At 41.3% G+C, this 18,192-nt stretch overlaps 1 long non-coding RNA gene across 1 annotated transcript in view; it reads left to right on the plus strand.

Annotated features, from left to right (window-relative positions):
- LOC135055362 (uncharacterized) overlaps positions 1-18,192 on the plus strand; it is a 302,272-nt gene that overhangs the window by 225,050 nt on the left and 59,030 nt on the right. The window lies entirely within an intron of this gene.

Genomic DNA, 18,192 nt, shown 5'->3' on the forward strand with positions numbered 1-18,192 from the left:
GAGGTGTGGCTGTGCGATGGGGTCCAATGTGGCCCCCAGTACAGGGAATAGTGACCAACCACTTGCCTGTCAATGTGTAATAAATGGGCATGGAGTGGCATCTACTCGTGCAAAATTATTGACCACATTCTGCTTAGTAATGGGGGGGGGGGGGACTGAAGTACTACAATTGGAGAGCAGATGGATATATCAATTGGATACCTCGGCTCATTTGAGCCAAGGGGACCTAATGAGTACTCCGACCTAATCGCATTCCTATAAGGTACTTTATTAAATGACTGCAAAAATATAATTGTGTAAACACTTTTTTGGAATTATATAGTATATGAATTTCATATACCACAGTCACGGTAGGATTTATAATGTACATCTACTGTAGTAGATGATCTGTTTTTAACTTGTTTATATGTTTTTAATTTTATAGTTTCATCTTACATGTAAAGTATACAATGACATGATCTGTTGATGTCTATTTGTATACACAGATCTCCATGGTGAGTGAGCTTTACAACCTCCGTAGCAGTTGACTGGGGACATCATCAATCTGCGTGACAGAGCAACACTGTCCTGTATGACGGGATCATCATCATTCGGCTCGGTGTAAGCTTTGGGCGCATTGGGTGGGATGGACATTATCAACATGCACGATGGAGCAACGTTGTCCTGTATGATGGGATTGCCATCATTCGGCACTGTGTAAGCTTCAGGTGCATGGGGCGGGATGACCGGCGGTGGCGCGGATGGTGAGTTAACCAATCACTTAGGAAATCATGCTATATATGTTTTGTCTTGTTGAATGTTCACTTGATTCTTGACGACAGCGAGTTAGCCGAAACATGTTGAATAAAGTCTTCTGCTCATTTACTGCATAATCAAGCCTCTCGAGTGCCGCCTTATCTTCCGTTCACTCTGTATATATATATATATATATATATATATATATGAAAGAAAGGTATTCGGCACTCCCGTTAGATGAATCAATCAGCTCGCTGGGTGCCCTCCGGAATGATGGAGACATGTAGTGAAGAAAACTTGGCGGTACTCACGGACTTTATATGAAACAAGACTCGAGATCACTCAATCTTGTAAGCTTAACGTTTTGTTTTTTTATTAAAACGTCTTCAGAAGTCACAAAACAATGTTACCCAATCTTACCTTTATACATACTGAAATCACCACTCGTGCAGCGTCCTCGGCTCACCCAACGACCAACTTCCGGTTACGTCATCTTTCATGGACAATCCTGCCCTGACGATGTCGCATACCGGCATGTGTGTATCCCCATCACCATAACAACATACAAACAAACAGGCTCCGATGCCGGATTACCTCAGGATCTGTTATTATAAAGCAGCTCATTAGAAAAAAGCCACATATATCAAAACGAAAGCTAGATCCACACTATGGCTATTCTGTTATAGTCGTACATGATAAAGTTGTACTCTGCAAAATGTTTATAAAAGTATCTCTACAAAAATACACCTGTAAAAATATACTTAGAAAAAGCATGCAAACTATAGGGTCTCATTGAGGCCGTTTGGGGCCACCGTATTCAGCCGGTGTATCTACCGGGCCTCTTTTTGTAATAATATCCTGTGCCTGTCTCCCCCCCATTTGGAAAATGGCACTTGTTCCAACATTTTGTAACGTGAGGTGGCTAATCCAGGCTGATGTTGCTTAAAGTGCTTAGCTACAGGTTGGTCAATGCTCTTACCCTCCAAGATTTGCTTAATGGCACTTCTGTGCTGGGACATCCTCTCCTTAAATTGGCAACTGGTCTTTCCTATATAAAATAGCCCACATGTGCATCTTTATACAATACACTACAAACTTGCTGGTGCAAGTTAAAATTTTCTTGATCTTGATTCTACTACCGGTATGGGGATGTACCACGTAATCACCCGTCTCAAGGTATAAACAGGCAGTGCAACCAGTGCACTTGTAATTGCCGGGTTTTCTTGATAAAAATGAACCAGTGTCAGGAGTTGACAGTTGAAAAATATCATTATGCACTATCATGTCTCTAATATTACTACCTCTCCTATAGCACGGCATGAATTTACTGGATTTTAGGCTAGTGAGGTCTGCATCCGACTGGATGACCAGCCAAATTCTTTTAGCTGCACTCGTGAGACGCTGACTAGCTGTAGTAAAATTAGTAACACATACTACAGCTTTAAGTGGACTACTCTCGTCCCTGATCTTAGGTACCGGAATCCTAGGTTGGAGCATAGCTCTAGCCCTGGATGACTGCAGAAGTTTACTATTGTAGCCCCTTTCTAAAAAAAATTTGGTCATATGATCCATTTGAGCTTTTTCATCTTCAACGTTACTGCAAATGCGATGCACCCGCAGATACTGTGAATAATGGAGGCCATTCCTTAGTGCCATATTATGATGACTGTAGGATAGTAGCAGACTATTAACATCAGTGGGCTTACTGTAAACAGAAGTATTGAATTTGCTCTCCGATATAGTAATCCTTACGTCAAGAAAATGAATGCTAACGGGTTGGATATCAAACGTGAATTTTATAGAATCATCCTTCATGTTTACTGCTTACATCATCTCAATAAAACCCTCACGGGAACCCGTCCACAACATGAAGATATCATTTATGTAGCGAGTATACATAGCTATACACGTCTTGAATTCAATGTTAGAAAATTAGATCTTGCTCCACACTGAACATAAAAGAGTTAGCATATGCCGGTGCGGTGCAAGAACCCATTGCAATACCTTTTACTTGTCTGAAAAATTCATTATTAAAAAGGAAATAATTTCTAAACAATGTTAGATGCAATAATGACATGAAGAAACTGATATCAGGACCTGTATACTTCAAATTATAATCAATTAATGTTTTAACTGCTTCCAAACCTCGGTCATGAGGAATGCTTGTGTACAGGCTGATTACATCTGCCATTCACAACCAGCATTCACTAGGGGAAATATCTATTTCCCTGAGTTTGTGCAGAAAAGTGGCTGTGTCCTTCAGGTAGGTGGCCTCACTCTGAATAACCGATTGTAGGTAATAATCAATATATTGAGAAATTTTAGAATACAAAGAATCCCTAGCTGCGATTATAGGCCGCCCCGGTGGCCGAACAGGATTTTTGTGCAGCTTGGGAATCGTATAAAAAAATGGTACACAAGGTGCCGTAACCACAAGCGCCATCCCCGTGGTTCTACTAATGATGCCACTCTCCTCAGCCCGCTGTAATATTGAATTAAGTTCACCGGTATATTCAATAGTGGGATCAACTGCCAGTCTACTATACACAGACTGATCATCTAACTGGCGGTAAGCCTCAGTTTTATAGTCGGCCAAATCCTGAATCACAATGCCACCCCCTTTATCAGCAGGGCGCACCGTGATATCAGGATAGGCCGACAAATCACGCAAAGCCAAACGCTCTGCTTTGGTCATGTTAGAAACATGTGGACCACTGTGTTTTCCACAATCATCAATACATTGAGAGACAGTCCTCGTAAACACTCTGATTGCCAGATTAGTAGAATACGGATAAAACGAGGATCTAGACCTAATAGGGCAATCTGTGGGATTAACATTCACATCAACTCTAGAGTTTAAAAACTCTTTAAGACGTAGCTGTCTATTAAATCTGCAAAGGTCAATTCTACTGTCAAAGTCACTATGCAAATTGGTGGGTACGAAGTTGAGACCTTTAGACAGCACGTTGATCTCATCTTGGGAGAGGGACCTAGAAGATAGATTATAGATTACTTCTTCGGTTTTGCGCCTCTTCCACCCTTCCCTTTCGCACTACCCACCACGTCGGGTTCTGGCTCGGCTGGGCTTTCTCGCTGGGCCCTTGTCTGGACCCCCAAAGGGACTTGTGGTACAATGGGGTGACGTCTAGATGTAGCAAGGTCCAACTCACTATTAGAGGCGACGCTGTAGGTGTCCCCCTCCAATGGAAAGTGGCGCGCTCTTCAGTTATCCCTAGGTCGATATGTATTAGGTTTTGATGTGGTATTATTCACCCAAAAGTAGACTTGATTTTCTGCATAGTCTTTTGTGACGGTGGAGAACTTTTTGGTTTTGAACTTGACCAGATCTGCTTTATATTTCTCAACTTGTGATGCCATCTTAGACATCCAGTCGCAGCTCGTGTCCACACTCAGGGCTGGCAGAGTAGTAAGTTCCAGGTCCCGTATCTTTGCCCGTACTGCTTCCAGCTCCATCGTTGCCTCCTCTACCACCAGTAGAATGAGGTCGAAGGAAGCTTTATTGAGCACTGCGGCCCATTTACGGCAAAACTCAGGGTTGTGTCTGCCTATGGTTGGGGTGTTGCGGATGCAGAATCCCCTAGGGAGCATCCGTTCCCGATAATAATCCAAAAGACAGACCCCATATAAGTAGAAATCTGTTTCTCTATTTTTCAATTTCAGCAAGTGCAAATATAGTTGTTCTGGTGAGTCAGCAGCCATGGTGGATAGATATATATATATATATATATATATATACTGTTCAAGAGTCCGCACACAAATGATTCTGATCAGCAACAGTGTGGTGCTCCATTAAAATCCAAATGGAATCCAGAGCTGCTCTTATAGTTGACCTATGATTGGCCATACGGTCTCTGAAACTTCTTTTGGTCATACCAACATAAACTAAACCACATGGGCATAGCAAGATGTAAATCACATGGTGGGCGCTTTGGCTCTAGTGCTGGATATGTTATTCATTGATCAATACTTTCATTGTTAAGCACTGAATTAAAAGGTGTTACTGATCTATTTTCCCATGATGCAGCATTGTCCTGACAGGGAATTCTGGGTGATACTCTGGGGTATTTATAGGTGTATAGCTGGTGATAGTACTTCAGTCTGCCTTCAGCTGTCTTGGTGATAGGATGTTTCGCTGCAAGTCCTGATGATGGTCCCCACTGGACCGAAACGTCACGTCGACTAATTTCCCTTGCACAATTGCACTTTAATATGGTCTGTAAGTAATAAATGGACTATTTTTTTTCCGCTATGAGCAAATTGTTTTTCTTGGATATTTGAGTGCCCATTTTACAATTACTAAATATATATATATATATATCTTTCAAAGTGTTCAGGTGTTGCGCAACAGGAACTGTTGTAAATCAGAGTTTATGATACCACAATGAGTGCAGCTTCAGATCCCCTCCAAGCCACTGGAGTAAAGGTAAAGACTGTCGAAAAATGGAGAGCGCACTCTTGATTATATAAGAAGTAACAACTTTTACTTTGTAGCATTTGATTACATACATTAAAAGTTAAAATTCATCAGCATGGTGTTTCCACCGCAACTAAGCCGGTATATCTCCCGAACCACAGCTCGTCTAGTCTCCGGCTCTGAATCCAGAGGATGACGTCACGGCGTCTACGTCACTTAGCTAAGTGACGTAGACGCCGTGACGTCATCCTCTGGATTCAGAGCCGGAGACTAGACGAGCTGTGGTTCGGGAGATATACCGGCTAAGTTGCGGTGGAAACACCATGCTGATGAATTTTAACTTTTAATGTATGTAATCAAATGCTACAAAGTAAAAGTTGTTACTTCTTATATAATCAAGAGTGCGCTCTCCATTTTTCGACAATATATATATATATATATATATATATATATACAATGTCCATGTGCTCCGGCTCTCCTATAATATACCTTACTGCACCGGGTGTCTCCGTGTAAAACCATGCATAGATACAGAGAACGCGGCACTCCTGGTGTCTCAATCAATTGCTTTCAAAGGCAGGTAGTAGACAACGTTTCAATGACAATTATTAAGTCATTTTCCTCAGGTCAAGATAAACAAGTGAACAAGTCTTACCTTATAAAGTGTACCATCACCCATGTGCAAATGCGTGCTGCGGGCTACGGGACGCCGCCCGCCCCGTCCAGCGCGCCTGGGGATGACGTAGCACTACGTCATCACCCCTTGCCGTGCTCCCCGTCACCATGGTTGCAACGTGCAATAAAAACAAAGGACGTACAGCTGGAAGTACAAGAAGTAGCGGGCATGATATGAATACATACTACAGATGTCTGTGCAAGCATCACATACTGGAAGCAGGCATATAAGCATTATTAAAAGCAGTCATATACACATTACTAGCATATTAACATTATACCTACTAATATAATGGAGTATAAAACATACTATGCTGCATGTAATACATCATACGTAAACCATACATGATGACCATAATGAGTATGAACATACACAAATATATAGACTGCATACTAAAATTATGTCAGTCTCAACCAAGTGGTACACTAACTAGCATCCAATGCGGACTATTATTCTGTAAGAGGTAGCAGCAATACACGGATACAACACTTGAGGATAACAGGTGCCTTGCAACACACAAACTTTAGCATATGCCACACAAATTTATATACCAGCTAGCATGTTAACATCAATTAATATTAGAAACAGTGCAGCATCATGCTAAGACCCTCTACAGGAAACTATTGAAGCCATGCGACTCATTTAGACCCCGTGGATGAACCGTATCTAAACGGTAAATCCACCGGGCCTCTAAACGAAGTAACTTGGCACCCCGATCCCCGCCACGTATGGTAGCTGGCACGTGATCAATCATGCAGTATCTAAGCGTGGTTAGTGGATGTCGCTGAGTGGCAAAGTGTCTCGCCACCGGCTGTTCACTGGTGCCCTTAGTGATGGCCAACTTAATAGCTGACCTGTGGGCTGCCATACGTTCTTTAAACATACATTGGGTCTTGCCTATGTATGACAGCCCACAGGGGCACATCAGCTGATAGACCACGAACCGGGTAGCGCATGTCAGGGTATGTAAAATGTATAGCGTCTTACCCGAATGGGGATGTTGGATCGTATCTCCCGCTATCATAAATTGACAGGTTGTGCACGTACAGCGAATACAACCCCTATGTCTACCCCCCGTGGAATTAGCACTGGCAGGATATTTAGAGACATCAGTTTTAACCAATATGTCTCGGATGTTCTTGCTACGTTTATAGCAGGACATTAATTTAGTATTCTGTAGTTGTAAATCGGGGTCGCTTTGCACAATAGGCCATCATTTTTTAGATATTTGGTTGATACCAGTACTAGCTGAGTGATATTGTGTCACACAAGGGATCATGGGGCTATGTGACTCATGAGTCTGGGGAGGATCAATCAACGTGCTTCTATGTATATTCAATACTTTTTGTTTAGCCTCCTGTAGGAGTTTAATTGGATACCCTCGTTGTAGAAACTGGGCAATCATCTCATCCATTTGTAAATTCGCTGCTATAGGGTCAGATGTAATGCGTCTAATACGCAGAAGCTGGGAGAACGGCAAGCCACGCTTGAGGGGCTGCGGATGAAAACTACTATAATGTAGAACATTGTTTTTATCGGTAGGTTTACGGTAAAGTGATGTTACAATGCGGCCCTGATGTATAGAGATCTCAACATCTAGGTAATTAACTGATTGATCACTAATTGGGTAAGTCAGTTTGATCGGATGTTGTTTAGCATTGTGCCCCTGGATGGTTGCCTCCAGCAGTTCCTGGGGACCCTGCCAGATCAAAAATAAATCGTCGATGTAGCGGCAGAAAAACACTATACTGCCAGCTACATCGGGATTTTCAAAAAATATTTGCTGCTCAATTTCAAACATAAAAATGTTAGAATATGCAGGGGCCACAGAGGACCCCATAGCGCAGCCCTTGCGCTGCAAATATATTTTCCCATCATACAGAAAAAAATTTTTTGGGAGCTTCATCTGTAGGTGCTGCATACATAATTGAAGGTCCGGGCCCTGGTATTCCCTATGATTAGTTAAATAACGCTCTGCTGCAGCCATACCCATATCATGTGGTATGACGGTATACAGATTTTGCACGTCAATACTACATAACAGCACATTTGTTTCAAAACTAGGTAACTGCTGAAGTTTATACAAAAGAGTGGTGGTATCAAGTAGAAACCGGGGATGGGCCTGTATGCATGGCTGCATAATAGCATCCAGAAATAATGTCGGTACCAATTGGTACGAAAAACTGAACGGGCAATTACAAATCTATAAGCGTGACCTTATTAAATTTAAGGCACAGAAACGCAGTAAAGTTGATGGCGATTATGACAACCACAATGTCTACAAATGGACAGATTCATATACCCGTTATGTACATAAACAGCCGTTCTTTCGCCGCAGACGCTATAAAGAGCGAGATTTGGAAACATCACATGAGCATACTCCCACGTCTAGCGAGTCTGACTCCGCTGGTCAATCAACACAAGCGGGACGCCCTTTAGGGGCTTCTATCCGTACTCCGGCCAAGGAGTAGCAAACAATGGCAGAGGCAGAGTGGGGAGGCCACCCAAACAACAGAGACGCTAATAGTGAATTTATCCGACTATGAACTTTCTGCTGTGGAACAACGTGTGCTTTCCAGGGGTTTATCCTTCGTTCCGGCACGTAAACAGGATCCATTTGAATGGCAGATTGAGAAATACCGGTTGCAACGCCAGCTTAAGCTCAAAGAATACTTCAACAAACAATCCACTACCACGGAACGTCCAGACATACCAGCTAAGCTACAAAAGATATTGCCCAAATCCAAATTTGAGCCCCAGTCTCACAATGCGTCCATAAAGACATTTGCACGTCTTCTTGATCAACAAACCAGTGCCCATATAGCTCATCATGAACCGATACGCCATAATTTAACTAAAGCAGAAAATGAAGCGTTACGGCATCTATCTGTCCAAGAAAATCTAATTTTCCACCCGGCGGATAAAGGGGGAGCTCTTGTAATCCAAAATCTACAGGAGTATAAAACAGAAATTGAACGTCAACTACGAGATTCTGATACGTATTGCCTCCTACATAGGGACCCTACCGGTGAATTTAAGGAACAACTTATCAGGACTCTGGACGGTGCAGTCCGGGAAGGACTAATTTCCAGCTCCATCCGTGATGCTCTTATCCCGGCTCATCCGGTTATGCTGGTTTTATACACGACACCTAAGATTCACAAGTCCCTCCATAATCCACCAGGGCGCCCCATAATATCGGCTAGGGCATCTCTATTTCAACCCGTAGCATTATTTCTGGATGCTATTATGCAGCCATGCATACAGGCCCATCCCCGGTTTCTACTTGATACCACCACTCTTTTGCATAAACTTCAGCAGTTACCTAGTTTTGAAACAAATGTGCTGTTATGTAGTATTGACGTGCAAAATCTGTATACCGTCATACCGCATGATATGGGTATGGCTGCAGCAGAGCGTTATTTAACTAATCATAGGGAATACCAGGGCCCGGACCTTCAATTATGTATGCAGCTCCTACAGATGACGCTCCAAATTTTTTTTTTTCTGTATGATGGGAAAATATATTTGCAGCGCAAGGGCTGCGCTATGGGGTCCTCTGTAGCCCCTGCATATTCTAACATTTTTATGTTTGAAATTGAGCAGCAAATATTTTTTGAAAATCCCGATGTAGCTGGCAGTATAGTGTTTTTCTGCCGCTACATCGACGATTTATTTTTGATCTGGCAGGGTCCCCAGGAACTGCTGGAGGCAACCATCCAGGGGCACAATGCTAAACAACATCCAATCAAACTGACTTACACAATTAGTGATCAATCAGTTAATTACCTAGATGTTGAGATCTCTATACATCAGGGCCGCATTGTAACATCACTTTACCGTAAACCTACCGATAAAAACAATGTTCTACATTATAGTAGTTTTCATCCGCAGCCCCTCAAGCGTGGCTTGCCGTTCTCCGAGCTTCTGCGTATTAGACGCATTACATCTGACCCTATAGCAGCGAATTTACAAATGGATGAGATGATCGCCCAGTTTCTACAACGAGGGTATCCAATTAAACTCCTACAGGAGGCTAAACAAAAAGTATTGAATATACATAGAAGCACGTTGATTGATCCTCCCCAGACTCATGAGTCACATAGCCCCATGATCCCTTGTGTGACACAATATCACTCATCTAGTACTGGTATCAACCAAATATCTAAAAAATGATGGCCTATTGTGCAAAGCGACCCCGATTTACAACTACAGAATACTAAATTAATGTCCTGCTATAAACGTAGCAAGAACATCCGAGACATATTGGTTAAAACTGATGTCTCTAAATATCCAGCCGGTGGCGAGACACTTTGCCACTCAGCGACATCCACTAACCACGCTTAGATACTGCATGATTGATCATGTGCCAGCTACCATACGTGGCGGGGATCGGGGTGCCAAGTTACTTCGTTTAGAGGCCCGGTGGATTTACCGTTTAGATACGGTTCATCCACGGGGTCTAAATGAGTCGCATGGCTTCAATAGTTTCCTGTAGAGGGTCTTAGCATGATGCTGCACTGTTTCTAATATTAATTGATGTTAACATGCCAGCTGGTATATAAATTTGTGTGGATTATGCTAAAGTTTGTGTGTTGCAAGGCACCTGTTATCCTCAAGTGTTGTATCCATGTATTGCTGCTACCTCTTACAGAATAATAGTCCGCATTGGATGCTAGTCAGTGTACCACTCGGTTGAGACTGACATAATTTTAATATGCAGTCTATATATTTGTGTATGTTCATACTCATTATGGTCATCATGTATGGTTTAGGTATGATGTATTACATGCAGCATAGTATGTTTTATACTCCATTATATTAGTAGGTATAACGTTAATAAGCTAGTAATGTGTATATGACTGCTTTTAATAATGCTTATATGCCTGCTTCCAGTATGTGATGCTTGCACAGACGTCTGTAGTTTGTATTCATATCATGCCCGCTACTTCTTGTACTTCCAGCTGTACGTCCTTTGGTTTTTTTTGCACGTTGCAACCATGGTGACGGGGCGCACGGCAAGGGGTGATGACGTAGTGCTACGTCATCCCCAGGTGCGCTGAACGGGGCGGGCGGCGTCCCGCAGCCCGCAGCACGCATTTGCACATGGGTGATGGTACACTTTATAAGGTAAGACTTGTTCACTTGTTTATCTTGACCTGAGGAAAATGACTTAATAAATGTCATTGAAACGTTGCCTACTACCTGCCTTTGAAAGCAATTGATTGAGACACCAGGAGTGCCGCGTTCTCTGTATCTATTTTTATATATATATATATATATATATATATATATATATATATATATATATATATACAGTGGGGATCGAAAGTTTGGGCACCCCAGGCAAAAATTCATTTTAATGTGCAAAAAGAAGCCAAGGAAAGATGGAAAAATCTCCAAAAGGCATCAAATTACAGATTAGACATTCTTATAACATGTCAAAAAAAAGTTTGATTTTATTTCCATCATTTACACTATCAAAAGAACAGAAAACAAAAAATGGCGTCTGCAAAAGTTTGGGCACCCTGCAGAGTTAACACCTTGTACTGCCCCCTTTGGACAGCTGAGACCTGGCAGTGTCATGGATTGTTCTCAATCATCGTCTGGAAAGACCAGGTGATGTCAATCTCAAAGGTTTTAAAAGCCCAGACTCATCTGACCTTGCTCCAACAATCAGCACCGTGGGTTCCTCTAAGCAGTTGTTTAGAACACTGAAACTGAGAATAGTTGACACTCACAAAGCAGGAGAAGGCTATAAGAAGATAGCAAAGCGTTATCAGATGCCCATATCCTCTGTTCGGAATGTAATTAAGAAATGGCAGTCATCAGGAACAGTGGAAGTTAAAGCAAGATCTGGAAGACCAAGAAAAATATCAGACAGAACAGCTCGCAGGATTGTGAGAAAAGCAAGTCAAAATCCACGTTTGACTTCACAATCCCTCCAGGAAGATCTGGCAGACACTGGAGTTGTGGTACACTATTCCACTATAAAGAGATACTTGTACAAATATGGTCTTCATGGAAGAGTCATCAGAAGAAAACCTCTTCTACGTCCTCACCACAAAAATCAGCGTTTGAAGTTTGCAAATGAACATATAAACAAGCCTGATGCATTTTGGAATAAAGTTCTGTGGACCGATGAGGTTAAATTAGAACTTTTTGGCTGGAATGAGCAAAGGTACGTTTGGAGAAGGAAGGGGACAGAATTTAATGAAAAGAACCTCTGTCCAAATGTTAAGCATGGGGGTGGATCAATCATGCTTTGGGGTTGTATTGCAGCCAGTGGCACAGGGAACAATTCACGAGTAGAAGGAAAAATGGATTCAATAAGATTCCAGCAAATTTTGGAGCTAACTTGATGCCATCTGTTTAAAAGCTGAAGTTAAAGAGAGGCTGGCTTGTACAAAAGGATAATGATCCTAAACACACCTCAAAATCCACGGTGGATTACATCAAGAGGCGTAAACTGAAGGTTTTGCCATGGCCTTCACAATCTCCTGACCTCAACATAATTGAAAATCTATGGATAGACCTTAAAAGAGCAGTGCGTCACAGACAGCCAAGGAATCTCAAAGAACTGGAAGACTTTTGTAAGAAAGAATGGGCGAAGATACCTCAAACAAAAATTGAAAGACTCTTGGCTGGCTACAAAAAGTGTTTACAAGCTGTGATACTTGCCAAAGGGGGCAGTACAAGGTATTAACTCTGCAGGGTGCCCAAACTTTTGCAGACGTCATTTTTTGTTTTCTGTTCTTTTGAAAGTGTAAATGATGGAAATAAAATCAAACTTTTTTTGACATGTTATAAGAATGTCTAATCTGTAATTTGATGCCTTTTGGAGATTTTTCCATCTTTCCTTGGCTTCTTTTTGCACATTAAAATTAATTTTTGCCTGGGGTGCCCAAACTTTCGATCCCCACTGTATATATAAACATCTCCTGTCTGTAAGGCATAGAGTCGCTCCCAGCAGCTGGAACTTACAATATAGACAGATGTTTTTGCAGAGATCAGAATAGAATGCACTGAGGGCAATATATTTTATGTCTATAATTACTGCAAAAAGTTCAGCGTGGCATTTTGTTGAAAATACTTTCCTCTTTGCAGACGTAGGTGCTTTGACAGGTTCAGTTAAAATATAAGGGGCAATAATGTCTCTTAAATGCAACCTGTCTCTGACAAGCTTGATAAGTCAGCAGCCTGAGTCAGAACTCCTTAATTGCCCAAAAATTCAAATAATCCACTATTGTTCCTGTTAGTAGGGTCTTTTCTAAAGGTTATTAATCAATCAGTGGAAGGTCTAGCTCTGTATTGTACAGCATTGAGAACTGAAGGTTTGAACCGCATATGATTCTTAACAATTTCAATGTAATTGTGTCTTTGTTGAAATGCTCCCAGTGATTCATATAATGCTGAGATTCAGTCGATCAAAAGGGGTTAAATGTAGAAATTGTAATCTCAATACAATGAATGTCTGAAAGTGCTACATTCTTTTTAGCTTTGCTTTGATAAAGACAAGAAAAATCACTTGTGGATTTCTGTACTATCTATGTGTCTTTATGTTCTTTAGAAACCAATAATTTTTTTTGTATTAGGGTAAAGTAATATATATGGGTATGTTCCGGAATGTGCCATATTGATTATTTAATGAGTTACTAGACTACAATAAATTAACTCCATAAAATAAAATATGGTGGAAAATTTGCTTGAAATGATCAATAAATAGAATTACAGCAAAGTATATTTTAATCCTATAATTTCCTACACATAGTGGAAGCTACATTTTATGCACTAAAACAATATTCATGCGACTGCTGCATATCCTTTCACTAGGAATCTTTGGTGTTACAGAAACTTTAGGAACTTCAACCATTCTATGAGCTGAACAAATGTTCACTTGAATGTTATCTATAAATTCCATAAGGATTGATAACATCAATGATGTAAGAGGCACTTTTTGAGGCATAAGGCTAAGAACTATTGATAAAATTGAGGCCCATACAGTGTCTGACTGGGTCATAAAGGGCCCACCGGGGGAATGCATAGGGGCCCATACTTAAGGGTGTGGCCAGACTACAAAGGGGGTGTGGCCAACCTCCACAGAGGCTTGAAATACACAATAGTCTAGTGCAGTGTAATGCAACATATCTACCATGTATAATACAAGTGCACAGTCTGGAACCTGATCCCTAAAGGAAGGAGTGGGCCCTCAGGCAGTGGGGCCTACCGGTGGTTTCCCTGGTGCCCCTGTGGGCCAGTCCGACCCTGGGCCCGTAGAGGGTAATTCAGAGATGGATGCAGATCTTGCTTCTGCCGCAAGATCTGCGTCCATCTACTCACATGCTGCGTGTCGCATAGCACAGGGCGAGGCTGCCCAGTATGTGTGTGGTGTCACCTCGCTATGTGTCCAACACTGGCACCATTTTTTTCTTGTAGCGGCTCTATGTGACATCACGCAGCCACCTCAAAAATGCTCTCAACACATCTGCAAAATGCCGGCTCGATGCCCCCCTGATGGCCGTCTCTGTCAATCACCTTGCTGCCCCATCCTTTTGGGATGCAGCCGCATAGGGAAGGGTCCCGATGGACATAGCCGCTGCATACAGATGCGTGGCTGCGTCCAGGTCCGAATAGGACCCATAATGTCACCAGATCCTATTTATTAAGCTTCATTTGTTTATGAATATGTGTTCAGCACATTAAGCTGCTGCTTTTACTGTGCATAAGTGTTAGTGCAAGTAAAAAAAAAAAAAACCCTGCAGTGTACAGTATATAAACATCATTTGCACAATGAATTACACTCGTCTTATATATAAATAGATTAATAAGAACTTGAAGATTGTCTTCCCACACTTAATAAACAATTACTGTATAAAAAGTTTCAAGATATGTTACCAAGGAAGAATTTTTGTTAGCAGACGTTTTCTTTTTTAAAGTGTAATAATTACATTTTCTTTTTGCTAAAGCATGGCATTCATTTTCTTGTACAGGTTTTCAGCAAAAGATCATATACGAGCAGCCCTCGCTGCTCCAGAACATTTTCTGTGTGGTCTCAGTACATCGTAGAAGGCCATCTCTGTCTTTCATAGTGCAAAGACATTTTTTTCTAATAAGTATCAGGCACCCGAAGATGTCATCAGAGAAAGAGAGAGAGAAAGAGAGAGAGAGAGAGAGAGAGAGAGAGAGAGAGAGAGAGAAAGACACTGAAGCAACAAAGGTTGAAGCTCTCCAAACTTCACAGCTCTCTCTAGAAGTTTCCCTGCCTTCATTTACCTTACTAAAGATCATATGGGAAAATCTAGCTTTTTACTCAGTACCATTTTAAAATGATGGGCAATTATTATGAGCAAAATTCCGCAAAGGAAACACATTTCCAGGACATTAAAGATGCAGGCTGTTCGTTTTTCCTGTCTGTATTATTTTCACCAGAAACTTTGCAGTATCCTTCTTTATATATTTCATTTTGTAGTTTTTAAGTACTCATTAGAATACATTGCCTGTTTCACATATCCAGACATCTGCCTGTGTGGACTCTGACATAAATTAATTTCATCTTATAAAATTAAAAATAAATGTGATGTTACTTTCCACTAAATTCTTACACCGTATATTGACCAAATGTGTCTTTTATTTTATCTTGAAGTCACCTTTGTGGATAGAAGCTAGACTCATTATGTGTCAAAATCTGTTATAGCCAAGTTCATAGAACTTTCCTTGAATGTCGCACTCATCAAGTGATTGCGTGTTTTGTGTCACACTGAAGACAGGTGTCCGGAAGGGGTTGGCAGCAGTCTAGGCAGAGGGTGAACTGCTTGGCAGTTTAAGTCTTAATATATCTCAAAGTCTCAAAGTAAAGGAATTCTAACCTGGACATTTCTGCAAGGCAAGCATTTCTAGATGTCCTTCAAGGTATGGCACATGTATAAAGTGACATTGTAAGGCCTTCAGCATTACCTGGGCACAGAAGCTTCAGTATTAGAATTATTTTGCTCAGTAAACAGAACGTGTTGGTTATGATATCCCAATGGCCAGGAGCCCGACGGTCACAATCCTGTGTCACAACCCTAACCCACCCATCCCACAGCCTAAGCCTAACCCTCTCCATAGTGCCTAACCCTAACCCTAAAACTAACCCTAACCCTAATACTCACTGTTAGGATCTATCTGCATTGTGAGTGTCGGGATTCCACAGCCGGGATTGTAACCATCAGGATACTGACTACATCCTGCCGAAACAACCTGTAACCAGGATGCTCTATCTAAGCAAACTATCAGAATATTTTCATTAACACTTGTATTGACAGGGTTATGCTTGCTGATCATTTGGGAACCAGTCACCACTTGTCTGGTTGTATTAATGAGGATAGAGCCTTATGTGAGAGGGGCACTGTCATTTCCTGAAAAGAGAAATGGAGGCAAGCAGGAAGCCACAGACAGACAGTTAGGTGGGAGAATGGTACAGGTTCCACCTAAAGCACAGAATAGTAATGTAATGCTTCGGTCAACTTACTATGAAATGAAGCTCGAACTGTACACCTAACTTGTTTTTTAATTAATTGTTCACTTTTGAATAACCCCCATCATTTTGCCCTGTCACTCATTGTCATGTTGGTCTAAAGTTGGATTTGTTGAGTTCCAGAATGCCTACAGCAGAATCTGCCCTACAGTAATTCTGAGCCGCACACAGCTCTGTATATGGTTGCATCTAGTCCATTTGAGCAAAGTGTGCTTGCACTGTAACAAACATACTGTACCTATATTTGGGGATGTAGTCGATAGGTCAACAATAGCAACGTTGACATTTATAATGTTGACGCCACAATGTCGACAGTTATGTTAAAGTTTTTAAATAATAACAGGGAATGTGTCAACACTGTCAGAATGTCAACATTACGATTAGACTGCCGGCAAAAGGATTTGGTTTAGGCAGCGTTGGGAGGATTTTAGGTTTAGGCACTAGAAAGAGGGATAGCGGTAAGGAATAGGGTTAGGGAAAATGGTCAAATACCAAAACACTGGAACACTGTCAGTATTTCGGACCCGATCTATATATTTGTGTATCTCCAGATAGATCTCGGCTGTCTTTCTCCATACATGAATTGGGTCAATTGAGTGGCAAATAGGAGGACACATGGAAGAGTAATGGAAGTGTAATGTACTGTAGGTGTCATGAGAGTGTCATGGGCATGCAGCTAGAGCTGTGGGTATACTGTGGGGGAAGATCTCTTGCACCTAGCAGTAGGTATAATGGTAATAGTAATAAAGATGGCAGCACTACCAGGCAAAACACTGTGTGCATAGTCACATTAGCATTCCATTAGTAAAATATCTACATCCAAACATTGTCTCATAATAAGTTGTTTGTGCATTAGCCCTTCACTGTGTATAACCTTCGGCTAGATCCTACCTCTACTCTGCATAATTATTGTGACATATCCATGAGCTTTAGTGTACCAGACCCCAGCTTGCTGACTTCTCTCAGAGCTTGCTAGCTAGTTGACGTGACATTAAGCTATTCTACACAATTAACACCCATCTACACAGTTCACACAAGACTTACGTGTGTTCTCTTTCTATGCTCAAACAACCCTCTGATCCAAGACCAACTTTGCTGTATGACTGAATCATGTGGCCTATGAAGCACCTGTCACCCTTGAAATCTAACTAGACCAATATGCAATATCCAATATTCACTGTAGCACTTAACCTCACATATCAAACTCCTATTATTCTATAGGTTGTATGTTTGCAGGCAGGTCTTACCTCTGTATCTGTTGATTCCCAGTCTTGTTTTATTACTTTGCTTATTCCCAAATGTAAAATGCAATGAAACATACAGTTATGGTACTATAGGAGAGCTGCTAGGCTGATAAGCCATTTTGGCTGGTCAGAGTTTTTATTCAGAGGGTTTTTTTTTACTGTTATGAAATATTATGAAAGGACTTATCCAGGACTTACAGATGTATACACATTTATCTTGACGGTTAATAGGACTAACTGTGACTGGGTTTATGCTAATAAGTCATGTTGTGACTAGGCACAGAAAACTACTCAAGATAACGGTGGATACATCTGTACATAGTGGCTGTATCTGTGCCAGGTATTGAGGGACCTGCTGTGATGTGACAATTTGTTCTCCTTTACCCTTTCATTGTAGATAACGACACTGATCCCTTGCATTGTTGGGCTGTTTAGTGGATACATGCTGCAGCGCAAATACATTGGATATTTTCACTGTCAATATTTATATCAGCAGTTATTACTGTGTAATATGAAAAAACTGTTGGTAATCTGCTATTTCAGTGTCTGTTGTAGTAGAATTTTATATCTGGAAGTGGGGTTTTAG

This window comes from Pseudophryne corroboree, chromosome 3 (assembly GCF_028390025.1).
Source record: "Pseudophryne corroboree isolate aPseCor3 chromosome 3, aPseCor3.hap2, whole genome shotgun sequence".
Taxonomy (NCBI): Eukaryota; Metazoa; Chordata; class Amphibia; order Anura; family Myobatrachidae; genus Pseudophryne; species Pseudophryne corroboree.